This window comes from Marmota monax, unplaced genomic scaffold, assembly GCF_021218885.2.
Source record: "Marmota monax isolate L192 unplaced genomic scaffold, Marmota_monax_Labrador192_F-V1.1 WCK01_AAM20220418_F8-fsc00164, whole genome shotgun sequence".
Classification (NCBI taxonomy): domain Eukaryota; kingdom Metazoa; phylum Chordata; class Mammalia; order Rodentia; family Sciuridae; genus Marmota; species Marmota monax.
In genome coordinates, this window is record NW_026693313.1 from 706487 (window position 1) to 720092 (window position 13606).

The following is a 13606-nucleotide window of genomic DNA, read 5'->3' on the forward strand; positions in this document are numbered from 1 at the left end:
GCCACAACCCAGTCCTTGAATTATATTAAGTAATCATAGTTGCTACAGTGTGGCAGAGAATTACAAATGTTTCCTTAATTGTTACTGCCGTGGTTTTATATAAAGCATCTTTTAAACTAAAGTTGTAGGAACTAAAATTTTCATTTTTCACTTCTAAAGTAAAAAGATTTGGTTATTGTCATTTTTAATACAAAAAATGATACTTTGAACCAACGAAACTGCTGAAGCTAGAAAAAGATAGCTTTCTTTTGGTGCATGTAGGGGTCATACTTTAAGTAAGGACACTCATATTGAAAGCAGTTTGAAGTGGGCTTTCTCTGTGATTCTCAAAGTATGACAGACTCATTTGTGGAATTTTTTGAATATTGGGCAGAGGCCAGTTATCACAGACTTATAATACAGATTCTTCTGTGGTAACATTACAAATATAAATTATATACATATGCACATTTTCAGGGTGTATTTTTTTTAAGCTCACCACATACTGCCATTTTAGATATATTAAAATAAGTAAATATTTATTATATCATACACTTAAGATTCTAAAAAATTTTTTAAATTAAAATATTTTGGTTATATAGAATTATTTTTGTGTTAACAGTTAATTGTGGCAATTGATGTTGACAGGTCACTTATAGATGGTTAAAATTTAAACATTAATGAACTACTATATCAAGAGGAGGAAGGAAACTTATGAGATAGGTTTGTACGAAGTGCTTTTTTGACTCAAGTGGACCTGTTTCATAGGATACCTCAGAGAAAGTTTTGATTAGAAGTAAAAACAAGTTTGGGGGCAAAATTGTGAGAGTTAAGATTTATCAGGGACCAAGAAGTAGTATTATTAATTAGACTACTTCAGTGTAAGTTGCATATCAAAAACTAATGCAAATCAGGTTGTTAGTTGGTGTGGAAGATTTGCTCATTTTTCTTCCCTCCACTTAATTCCCTCCCTTTCATCAAGCTCTTCATCCCTTGTAGACACTTAAGATTACTCTGCCTTGTTGTAAAAATTATTCAAGAAACAGAACAAAAGACTGTATATGCATGTGTGCATGTGTAGTATATAAACAAAGAGAAAGGTGCTAGTGGACTAACTTTTTATTGTATTAAAGATGTTAGATGCTTCAGATAGTAAATTGAGAGTACTTTTGCATGAAGCTTAATAGATAGTTAAAATTGAGTGTACAGTTGTCTCTTGTGTTCACAGGGAATTGATCCCAGGACAGTGCCTTCAGATACCAAAATCTGCAGATTCCCAGTCTCTTATATAAAATGGCATAATATTTGCATACCGTCTTTGCATATCCTCCCATAGTCTTTAAGTCATTTCTAGATTACTTCTAATACCTAACACAACATAAATGCTGAGTATTTAGTTATTATACCTGAAGTTGTTTGAATCTGCACATGTGGGACCTGTGGATACAGAATGCTGATTGTAACACTTGTAACACTTTCTTCTTCTTTGTCTCTTCATTCCCTCACCTATCACTTTTGTTTTGCTGTCTTTCTCAGGATTAGGCTCCAAATCCTAATTATAGCACTCAGTGCTCCTTTTTGATTAATCATTATAGGCAGAGATCAATTAATTTGTTAATTACATTGAAAATAGTTTGCTGGTCCTTTACTGGGTGATTTTTAAGGTTATTTCCAGCATTTAAATACCTTGAGCTTATGAAATAAATTTTCTCTTCTGTAAATGACCAGTTGAAGAAAATTAAGGGAAACAGAAAGAAAAAAATAAATAACAATATTGGAAGAGTTAAGATAAGAAGCCTTTTTTTGCCCTTGATTTTTTTAAAACTAGCTTTAGCAATTGCTAGCTATATGTCTTTGGACAAGTTTCCAAACACTAATCGTTATTTTTTAATAGCTAGTCTGTAGAATCACAATTTTTATTAGTAAAGATAATAGTAGCTAATATTTAGTCAACGTACACTATATGACAGGAACTGGGATAATTGTTTTATTTATCTAATAATACTCATGACCATACTGTGAGGTAGTTATTATTTTAAGATCATTTTACTTAAGAGAAATCTAAGTCCCAGATTTAAGTAACTTCCCAAAGTCTTATAACTTGTAAATATTCAAGTACAGCTTGAAACCCTGTTGTACCAGATTCAGAAACTAGAGTGTACCACCTCACAAAGTGCCTGACGTGTGGCTGAGGCTTGCCACATAGTAGTTCCACAGAAAAATATAAACAGCCCACCCAGGCTTATCCTTACAAATTTATGGCTGCATTGAAACACTGAAGTTCTGTTTTCATTGTTATAGGTGTGCATCATGTTATCTTTCCTATCATGAAATACTCATGCTAGATTCTATTTTCATGATTTTTTTAATGTTATGCCATACCATCATATTTTGAACTTTCTCAGTAACTATTTTGGAGGTATGTTTATGTCGACTCATGTTCCTAAGGTTTCATTTTGAAAACACTTTCCCACAAATTAAATAAAATTTCAAAACCCTTCTTTTGCCCTTTGAAATGCTTTGTGAAGCATTAGTAACCACTTGCAGGTGTATATTTCAGAATGTGCTTTAGGTGTCTGTTTTATAAAATTTAACATATGTTGTCTGTATAACTAAAACTTAGTGCTTTCTTGTGCATAAAACTACGTTAGGAGTACTCCATTGACTTCAATTAAATGTGTGAAGTTACCTTTATCTATAGCATTTAATGTTGGTGTTTTCTGCCATGAGTTTGCAGTTGTTTTACCTTATTAGAATATATAATTTGGTTTTAGGTTTTATTTTTCTTTAAGTCATTAAACTAGATTTATATAAGTTATAATCCAAAGCATGTCATGGTGCTGGCCTTCGATGCCTTGAGCTAATGATTCTAAACATTGTGGCCATGTCACTACCCAGTGTACACCTCAGGGGGACATGCTTATTAAATTTATGGATAAACTTGATATTTCTGCTAATCTTGTCAAAGTTTATTATTTGCTTGTTATATAAAATAAAATGTTGGATAATAAGTGTACTCATGATGAAAAAATACTTCAAGTATTTGTTTACAATCAGAATACTTGTATTAAAATAATTTTGGAAGTATAAAGGATAGCTGCTATTTAAGAATAGACCTTCCCTGCTGTGGTTAATTGCTCTCAGCCCATTAGATAGTAGAGGGTAGAATTTAATACATCACTGTGGTTAGACTGAGGTAAGGACTCATTGTTTTTCAGTGGCAAAAACATCAAGAGCCCTATCTAGGACAGTATTTTTAAGAAAGCTTATTTAATAATATTTTAATTGTAGCCTTTTTTTTTTTTTAATATATTACTTTCTGAATTGCTAGCCCAGCAGTCCATGAGAAGGGTTTGAGGAGAGACCAACATTTTAAACTCTTTGTAGCAGGCATTCTGCATAATTCCTTGCTTTTCAGAAAACCTCTTTGGTAGGCTTTGCTGTCTCTTCTTTACAGATGAAGAAGCAAACTCAGAGGTGTCCGTGATCACACAGCTCTTGATTTGCACAGGGGCTCTGATCGAGGTTTTTCTGACTTCAGAGCTACGCTTTACTTGAGATGCTCTTTCAGGAAGGTAGATGTTAATGTATGATCTGTTCGATTACTATCTTGGGAATGCTGAAACAGCACAAAAAATTGGGTAGCTTAACACAACAGGAATTTATTCTCTCTAGAGACTTAGGAATCCGAAATCAAGGTGTCAGCTGAGCCCTGCTCTCTCTGAAGGCTGTAGAGAAGAATCCTTCCTTGCCTCTTCCAAACTTCCGGCTGCTGTCAACCAACCTTGGTGTCATAGATAAACCACTCCAGCATCTGCCTTCATCGTCATTTGGCCGTCTTTCTTCGCTTGCCTTCTTCATCTTTCCTCCGTGCATGTCTGTGTCCAAGTTTTCCTCTTCTAAGAGGCTATCGGTTATATTGAGTTAAAAGCCCATCCTAGTTAACTAATTGTATCTACAACAACCGTGTTTCTAAATAAAACATGCCTTCTGAGGTACTGGGAGTAAGGACTTCTACTTATATTTTGAGAGGACACAGCCACCCATAATAACCTATGAATAAACGGTATAACCGTCTTAGGATCTGAATAAATTGACCTGAACATCTTCAAACAGAGTGGAAGGAGGAGGTACATTTTAGAATGACAAAGCTACATCTTTTATAGAGCTTCAGTTTTAAATTAGTTTTGGTGTTACAACAACCAAATTTAAATTCAAAAAATAAAATCATAAACCATGAGACATAATAGGCAGCACTGCCTACTTCTTAGATGAATTTGTGATGTCTGTACTTTGATGTTTTTTTTATGAATACTTTTTTTCAAAGGAAATCCAGTATATTCATGTTATATAAAGTAAATCTGGTTAATGCGAGTTATTCTTCCATTAAAAAGTACATAATGAGCCAGGGGTGTAGCTCAGGGCCAGAGTACTTGCCTAACATGCAAATTCAGTCCCCAGCCCCACCACCAAAAAAAGAAAAAAATGCTGGTGCATAAAGCTGGATGTTTCTAAGACTTCATTCAATCCAGCTGCTCTGAAAATGTTTGGTGCTGGGTCTCTCCATTTTACTTCTGTATGTCATGATTTTGAAAAAAACTGACAATCCTGGCACAGTGACATATGCCTGTAATTTCAGCAAGGCTGAGGCAGAAGGAACTCAAGTTTGAGGCCAGGCTCAGCAGTTTAGCACCCTATTTAAATAAAAGGCTGGGGACAGTGCAAGTAGCTGAGTGCCCTGCGTTCAATCCCCTGGACCACAAACAACAAAAACAATGTCAGTATTTTCAGTTTTTTCTGATCCTTAAAAGATCCTCTTTAGAGTTACATAGGGATCACTTTGATATTCCATTGGTGTATCACAGAAGAGTTTTTTGTTTACCAAACAGATTTTTCAATGTTTTATGTGTGTATAACCTTAATACATTTATTTATTTTTCATAGAATTTACTAGCAAAATCTAATGAAGTAAAAACAGCTTTGTGTCTGACTGAAATCCAAGATATATGTGTTCTTCCTATAGGTCTTTAATAACACCTATAACTTTTATAGTAATTTGAATTGAGATTTCTCCTGGGTATTTGAAGAGCACTGTACCTACACACAGTGCTTGGCACATAGTACCATATAGGTGTCTATTATGGCCAGTAAAGACATTGAGAATGTGCAAGTCATATTAGTGTCCTGTATTAGTTGCAAATAATTAAGGTGCAGATCTTGAATATTAGAACCCAAAGTATGTTGAGCGGGGGTGGAGTTACAGGTTTCTACAAGCTTTCTGTACCTTTGAAACAGTTAACAGTTGTGGGCAGGGCATCCTACTTTCCCAAGTGGTGGACTGTCATGGAGAGACTGCTGAGATCTCATTGCAGAAAGAGTGATGAGAAAACTTCCTTTGGTTAATTGTTTAAATGTGTGTAGAAAGTAACAATTTAGTGGATTAAATAGTTGTTTGTTTGTTTTTTTTTATTGTTGTTGTTTTGGGTACTGGGGATTAAACCCAGGGTGCTTACCCACTAAGCCACATCCCCAGCCTTTTTTTTTTTTTTTTTTCTCGCTAAGTTGCTTAGGGCTTCACCAAATTCCTGAGGTTGAAATTCCTGAGGTTTGCTTTGAACTCAATCCTCCTGCCTCAGCCTCCTGAATCACTGGGATTGTAGGTGTATGCCACTGATGGTTTTTTTATGAATGAAATAGAAAATAAAGATTTTCAAGTATGCTTTTTTCCATGGGACTTGACTGATTATTTTTTTTAAAAAGAGACTTTTCCCATAATTATATTAATGCTGAAGTTGTTAATCACTGAAATAAAATAACCACTTCCTTAAATTACCTCTGACTCAATCTATTGTATGGAAACCACATTAAGAGAAATCATTTAGAAGTGTTTTCATTGCCTCCTCTTACCATACAGAGATATTGAAAAGCATATTTAGAGCCAGTTTATCCCAAAGTAAATTTTTCAGAAAACTTTGTAGATTTTTCATTTCTTTATGATTGTTCTTGAATATTCACAGGAATCATAGTAAAGATCTTGGCCCTACTGGAAGTCACAAAATCCCACAATAGTGATCACTGTCTGTACTTTTAATTATTTTATCAGAGCTTTATAAAAAGAAAAACAGCTGGATTCTTCGGGGTAGGGGATAATGTAAAAATGTTATCTTCAGATATTGAGTCAAATTTGAAGTGGAGCAGTCCCTTAAAGAACTGCTACAGGCTCTAATTTTTCTTTGCTACATTGGTTGTTTTAAGTTTATATGTTGGAATAAAGCTATAGATGGAGGACTAAATGGAAAGAATTAAATGCATAATTTACCTGCTCAGAATTCATAATTCAAAACCTTTATACTCTGGGCAAGGAAAATCAGTAATGAACAGTTTAATCAGTGTAGAGTGAGAGGAATTTCTTAGAATCAGTTTTCAAAGGGCTCGCTTATTCCCCAAACAATTGTTTGGCTGATGGTTAGAGAAAGGTATATGGGAATGTTCATGAATTAAGAGACAACTCTGATGGAGGATCTTCTGTGGCAAAACTGACAAACTATGGGAGTGAAGACTAGCTTTTTAGGCTCAGCCACAGTGGCACATGCCTGTTATCTCAGCAGTACTCTAGTGATCCAAAGGTTGTGGACAAGTTTGGCCCGGGTTCTTATCTAAACCTCCATACATCAGAAGTGATTTTATTAGTATAACCAGGTCTTGTACAATTATGATTTCTAGTTCTAGAAGATTGAATGAGATAACACTTGTGATTAAGTCCTTTCAGGTAGTTTTGTTGTTGTTGTTTTCCTTTTGTTCTAAATAGTTTAGACCACTCCTCGTTCCTTTTTTGTAGCTTCAAATTGCTTGTCTGGTGGATAAAGTGATTATGGAGCCCTACCTTTTGTTGGTTGGTGTCAAATACCCACTCAGGCATGGAGCACAGAGCATTTATTCTGGCTGGGTATGGTTGAGCAGGTAAATACTTTCCTATTGCTCATTGAGTATCTTTGATTCTGTCTTGGCCCTTTATATTTTTAGTTTAACATTTCTAAATAGTTTCTAATAATCTAATGTAACTCATAATGGAAATGTGTCTGTATGTACACACATGTACATATCCATACGTGCCATTAGCAAACCTTGTAGATTTTTTTCATTTCTTTATGCTTGTCCCTTGAATATTCACGGGAATCATACAGAACAAGTATATTTTCTTTCTCTGCATATCTCACATTGGTTTATGAAACTTGTTAGGACTTAGAACTTTGAGGCCTGATATTTTCTAATCAGGGCCAACTTAGTTTTCATTAGATAAATGGCTGCTTTAAATATTCTAGTAACCAGAAATTAAGACTACATGTGCACTAAGCATAGAGAAGGAGAACAAACAAGAACTGAGTGTAATTTTCAGTGTAGTGGTACTACTGATAACTACGTTGTAAAGCATTAGCTTTAAATTACTTTTGAGTCATTGATTAATCTGATTTATTATAACCTACCAGTGGTCTTTAAAATTAGTGTCTAGTACCAGGCACAGTGGCACATGCCTGCTATCTCAGCAGCAGAAGGATCACAAATTTGAGGTTAGCCTCAGCAACTTAGCAAGATCCTAATAAACTTAGCAAGATCCCATTTCAAAATAAACAGTAAAAAGAGCTGGGGAAGTAATGTAATGCAGCTCAGTGGTAAAGCACCCCTGGGTTCAATCACCAGTACTCCTCACCCCCCACCCTCCATTGTTGTGTAGCTATGTAGTGCTTTGAATAGCATCAGAACTGTGGTTCATTTTGTGGATTAACTTTAATTTGCTTGTTTGCTTCCATTTTTTTTTTCTTTCTCCCCCCCCCCTCCTCCCCCCGCCCCACCCTTTTTGGAAGACAGTCTCAGTTGCCCAGGCTGACCTTGAATTTGGAATCTTCCTGCTTGAAGTTCTCCTGAGTCACTCAGATTATAGGCATGTGCCACTGCACCCAGCTGCCTCAACTTCTTTCTTTGAACCAGTTAATTCAAAGAGTTGAGAGATTAACTGAGGCTGTCCAAGACTTCTGAGAAAGGACAGAGCTATGAGGATGGGTGAGAGCCATGCCACAGTGGACAGACATACAGCCTGATGGTGGCCTTGAATCATTTTATAGTCTCATATTCAAGAACAAATCTTTCTTCTATTTTAAAAAATTTTTTTGGAAAAGCCTATTTTATGGCTATTCTAGGAAATAATCTAGAAATTATTAATCACTATTTTTATATTTTTAGATTTTTGTCAAACTGATGAATATAAAGTGAAGTATTTAATTTCAGTGAGCTAGTGTGGGTAAGGTTGATTCATGAGAAAAGATAATATGGTTGGCTTCATATATAAAGAATATGAAGCAGAAGACTTCTTGGGATGATAAATAAAAACTAAAGAAATTTTAGCTCTAGGCATTTATTGGGTTTGGGGAGTTAACCTGGGAAGGAAACCTCTTCGGTGCTCCTGACCACGCTGCCCGTGCATTCCCTTGGGTCCTCTGCTACAGCTTATTCTAGAAAATGAGAATTAGTGGCATTCTCAATAGTTTCCATTCTACACTCTTCTGCTTTCTAGACACAGTATAATAAAACACTGTAATTTGCCTCTGTAACAGAACAGTTGAGTCCCTGACTCTTTCTGGTTTTCCCAAATTGTCTTGATCTTACAGGTTTCATCTCTTTAAAAATTGTTGAAGGCTGAAGGGAGGAACTTGAGAGAACTGTTTTCCTGTGATTGCACAATGGGAAGAACCCAGAGCCTAGGGAAAGTTGACTTTGTAATACCCATGGGACTAGGATTTCTTATTTTCTTGGCTACAACATTCTAATTTTAGTGAAAAAAATGGACAGTATGCTGACATTTTCTCTCTCCCCCAAGAGATACATGTACCTTACCCCTTAACTGTGGCTATTATCATGAATCTATCCCAGGACTCTCTACTCCTAAGCCCAAAGTCTTCTATATTTCTCCAGGCAACCATTGTAAATCACAGTTTTCACATTAGATCTGGAACCTATTCTTCATTCTTGGTCCTGGAGCATTTTGCCATGTAACACTATGTGCTTGAGTTATTTCAGTGACCTCCTCTTAGTTTGTCATGTACAGATTTTAGTTCTTAAGATGATGATGTGTGAATTGTAATATGTTAACTTTGATTTGGAAAACACCATTCTTCCTTGCCTTCCACTTGAAATACACTCAAGTAATTAACCATTCAAGTGTTTGTGTTCCTCAGTTCTTTGAAGTATTTTAAAACAAAAATAGCAATACAGTAACATTTATTAGCCCTTAATTTTACAGATGTCACAATGCCCTAATTATTACTCTAGGCTTATTTTCATCTCTAGGGAAAAGAATTCATAGTGGAGATGTTAAATAGATTATATCTTTTGCCATTTGTTTTAGAGTGAGTTTAGCCTTATTGAGAAAATAGTTTCAAATTATTATTGGAAACATTCTAATACATAACCTTTGAAGCCAGTTTGGATAGTAAAACCTTATTTTTAAAAAGTTGAGTAGTTTATCTTCATTGCCCTACTATGGAGGAAGAAATTTTTATAAAGGGACAGAATTGAAAAGAATTTAAAAATAGAATGGAATATTAAGATGGTACTCTTGTATTACTTCCCAGTAAAAATGAAACTAATGAAAGACTTATGTAAAATTGTTTAAGAAAAGAGAAAGCATTGTTTAGCACCTAAATACAGTCAGGTTCTTTTTAAAATGAAACAGTAAAGCTTTACATTAGGCTTTCATGTTTATGAAATAATGGGCCCAGAGATGAATATCAGTTGTGATCCAAATAGGATCATGGAAATTAATGCATATGGCCTTGCCAACTTTTTAATAAGTACCCTTAAAATATTTTGATCCATTTTGTTCATATTAGGAAAAGTGAAAATGGTCTCAATAAATTGTCCACTTTGTAATTTGCCTAAAACCAATTCACTAGAACAGGTCCAGTGAAATCTGATTTGCTTAATGTTTGGCCCTAAAATAAATGATTTAGTAACTTCTGATGATAAATAGACCCAGAGTTGTATTTTTTTTTTTACCCATAGCTTAATATTTAATTTGTTAATTTAATTGATTATGGCTATACTGTTCTTCAGTGAGTATATTCCCTTGCTTGATTTGTGTTCTTAGTTTTTTACAAGTTTTATGCAGTTTTCATTTCCTTTGGGGCACTAGAGACTAATGACTTTAGATGGCCCTGATTACTGTGTGAACATGTTGGCCCTTGGGGTTTATACTCACTTGGATGTAGGCCTGGGTATCATTTTATTGTGTGGTTTTCCTAAAATACCCTCTGTCTTGGACTGGCATTCCGGAGGCCTCAGCCTCAGGTGTGCTAGTCAAATTTGAGTAGTCAGATGCATTTGAATAAGTTTGTACATTGGTTCTTAGAGTATGGAATTTTAGATTTTTTGTCGGTTAACTAGTAAAGATAGCAGATCGGGAAGTGAATCCAACTTAATTTTCTTCATTTGGAAAACAATTGGTAACCTCCAAGCTCTAATCTTTCTGTACTCTTTTTCAACTGCAGATGTCTGTAGAGCCAGATGTGGCTTCTTTCTGGTAGAAGAATGTCATACTCTTGAATACATACTTATTCTGAGACTTAGTAGCACAGATGAGAATCTTTGCCTTTTATATCTGGGATTGTTGTTTTAGCAAATTTAGTTATGATATTTGTGTCAGGATGCATTTGATCTGAAAGATTGCTAAATGCAAATTCAGGTCTGTTGGCTGTGCATGGAGGTTTTTCAATTAAGTTTGTGAATGCAGGGAAAAAAGAATTTCTGGGGTCAAGTTCCATAATATTTTAATAGATATTTTTAGGAGTTTTTTTTTTAATGAGATAATTTCTCTGAGGACACTTTCCTAGGTAATACATCTACTAACAGTGGGAGTATTGTTTCACGTCTAGTCTCTCTGCTTTTATGAGTGCCTCCACTTAAATTGTATTGTGAATCAGTGCATATTCAGCCGCCTTAGGAAACTCAGGATGGTTGAAACATTTTTTTATAACTTTACTTTTATTATTTATTTTTATGTGATGCTGAGGATAGAACCCAGGGCCTTGCATGTGCTAGGCGAGCGCTCAACCGCTGAACCACAACCCCAGCCCTTAAAACACATTTTTAAGAAGAGAATTTAGGGTTGGGGTTGTGGTTCAGTGGTAGAGTGCTTGCCTAGTATGCACGAGGCACTGGGTTCGATCCTCAGCACCACATAAATATAAAATAAAGACATTATGTCAACCTAAAACTAAAAAATAAATATTAAAAAAAAACAATTTAAAGGATCTGAAGACATTATAGCTAGTTATAGCAGCATCTTCCAGTCAGTCACTTTTGACAGTGTACAGTAATTAAAATTAAAAATTAAATAAATTTTTCTGTATACTGAGCACAAATGTTAATGTAGACTATTATTACTCAGCAGTATATGAAAATTTAAAAGTGGTGCCTAATCTAAAATATAAATTTATTTTAATTTTTTTGTCATAATAAAAATTAAAATGTTGATTTTAATGGATAGGATTTGAAATAAATAAAATGTGGTAGCCTTCCTGTTGAAAACTTTACAAAATTATGATAAAATTGTGTATTCAGGGTAATTTAAAAAAAAAGGTAAATTCAGTTTTTATTGTTAAAACTTGTCCTGGCAAACAAAAGCATGGTTCTTCTTAGAATTTTTTCAGGATGACCCTATACCTTAAATTTTTGGAAAGAATATTTTGATAAAGGTCCTTCAGTATATTCTTTTTATTTTTTATTTTTGGTACCAGAGATTGAACCCAATGACACTTATCCACTGAGCTGCATCCCCAGCCCTGTTTTCTTGTATCTTATTGTGAGATGGTCTCACTAAGTTGCTTAGGCCACACTAAGTTGCTGAGGCTGGCTTTGAACTTATGATCCTCCTGCTTCAGCCTCGTCAGCTGCTGGCATTGTAGGTGGTACTTGGCTCTAAGTGCATTCTTAGGCTCAAGTTTCTTCTGTGAGCTGTTTTTGGAGAGCCCATAAATGGAAATACACTTGCTTTTATGTCTGGAAGGGAAAGTATTTCTAATGCCCAGTTTTGCTTTCTCTAGGTAGGTGTCTCTCTCATTCTCCACAAAATCATTGTGAAGCTTTCCACTTAACACAGACCCAGCAGCCTTCCTCAGCTCTCAGCAGAGGGCCTGGCTTCTTTTTTCATGGTACAAGTAGTAAATGACAACCCCTCCTGGCTTCCAGTGGTTCATAACCAAGGGAGAGTGTGTCCTCTTTCTTCTCCCCAGAGACAGTTGCCCCCTTCTTTCCCAGGGACTTTGAACAATTTGGAGACATTCTTGGTTGTCACAGTGAGGTTAAGTGCATCTGGCATCCAGGATCCTGCAGTGCACCCCATGACAGAGCCGTCTGTCTCCTTGACAACAGTGCTGAGGCTGAGACCCTTGCTGCTTGCTGGTTTCTCTTACTGTCCTGTGTCACTCAGGACACCACCTCATCACATATTTTCTCTCTCCTGTATTTTTTGCCTTTCCCTCTTTACTGACACCAAATTTTCCTATTAAAGTGCTCAAGTTTCCCACACAAAGAAGTAGAATTTTTCTTTTGACCTTTGTTATTTGCTAGCTATTGGTCTTCTTGATTCCTTATGGCAAGAGGAATAGTGTTTCTAAAGAGGAAGGGTGTTTCTAAAGAAATTCTAAGGAACTGAAGGCAAATCATTTCAGTTTCTTTTTTTCCACTGACACTGCTCTGTCTAGGTGCTGGTGGTCTCTTAACCAAATCCAGCAGCCCTTTCCTCTTCTTATCTTCCTCGTTCCCTCAACACTGTTTAATGACAGTGACAACTTTATCTCACTGGACTTTTCCCTCAGCTTTTGCAGACCTCTCTCCTGTGTCCATCTTCACCCTCTTCATTGAATCCCACAACTCCTCACCTGGTTCTCTCAGTTCACAAACATTGGCCCACTAGTGGCCACACCAGTGATACCCAGATCTACCTAGATAGTTCGTAAGTGTCTCACACTTAATCCCCATGTGTTCTCTCCCAAATTCCTGCCCAAAGTGTCCTTTGCCCTGGTCTCACTGCTTGACACCCACATTTTTTTCATCTCCCAAGCTAGAAACTGGGAAACTACTCTCTTGTACATCCATAATATCCCTTGGCAACAAATAATTACGTTTAAAGGGAATATTATTTTTCCTCTTTAAACGTAACCATAAGTCTCATTGCCCTGTCCTGGCCTTCACTTGGTCCTTCAGTATCTCTTTACTTGACTGTTCTTCAGGCTCAGCACTGATGAAGGCATCTTCTGCTTTTTTGTTTTAGCAAATTAACTCCCTAAGTCTCAGGATCCTCCTCTGTTGATAGATAGATGAGGAATATATCTACCTGGAAGGTTTGTTTTGAGCATAAAATAAAAATGAATGTTCACCCAGGCATGGTGGTGCATGCTGTAATCCCAGCAGTTTGAGAGGCTGAGGTAGGAGGATCAAAAGTTCAAAGCCATCATCAGCAATTTAGCATTATTATGTAAAGTACCTATCAAGACACTTGAAATACATACACTCTTCAGTAAATAAAGGGAGGCAGAAAAGTGAGCCAAATAAATTAGCTAGAGCCAAAACTATC

The 13606-nt window shown here is 35.8% G+C and overlaps 1 protein-coding gene across 4 annotated transcripts in view; it reads left to right on the plus strand.

The window, feature by feature from the left end:
• Positions 1–13606, plus strand: part of Scaf8 (SR-related CTD associated factor 8) — a 201798-nt gene that overhangs the window by 91063 nt on the left and 97129 nt on the right. Inside the window, exon 22 of one of the 4 annotated variants that reach the window (XR_006854477.2) lies at positions 6818–6939. The exons of the other annotated variants lie outside the window; for them this stretch is intronic. The gene's annotated coding sequence lies outside the window, so the exon portion shown is untranslated. The remainder of the gene's footprint in view (positions 1–6817; positions 6940–13606) is intronic. 4 annotated transcript variants of the gene reach the window in all.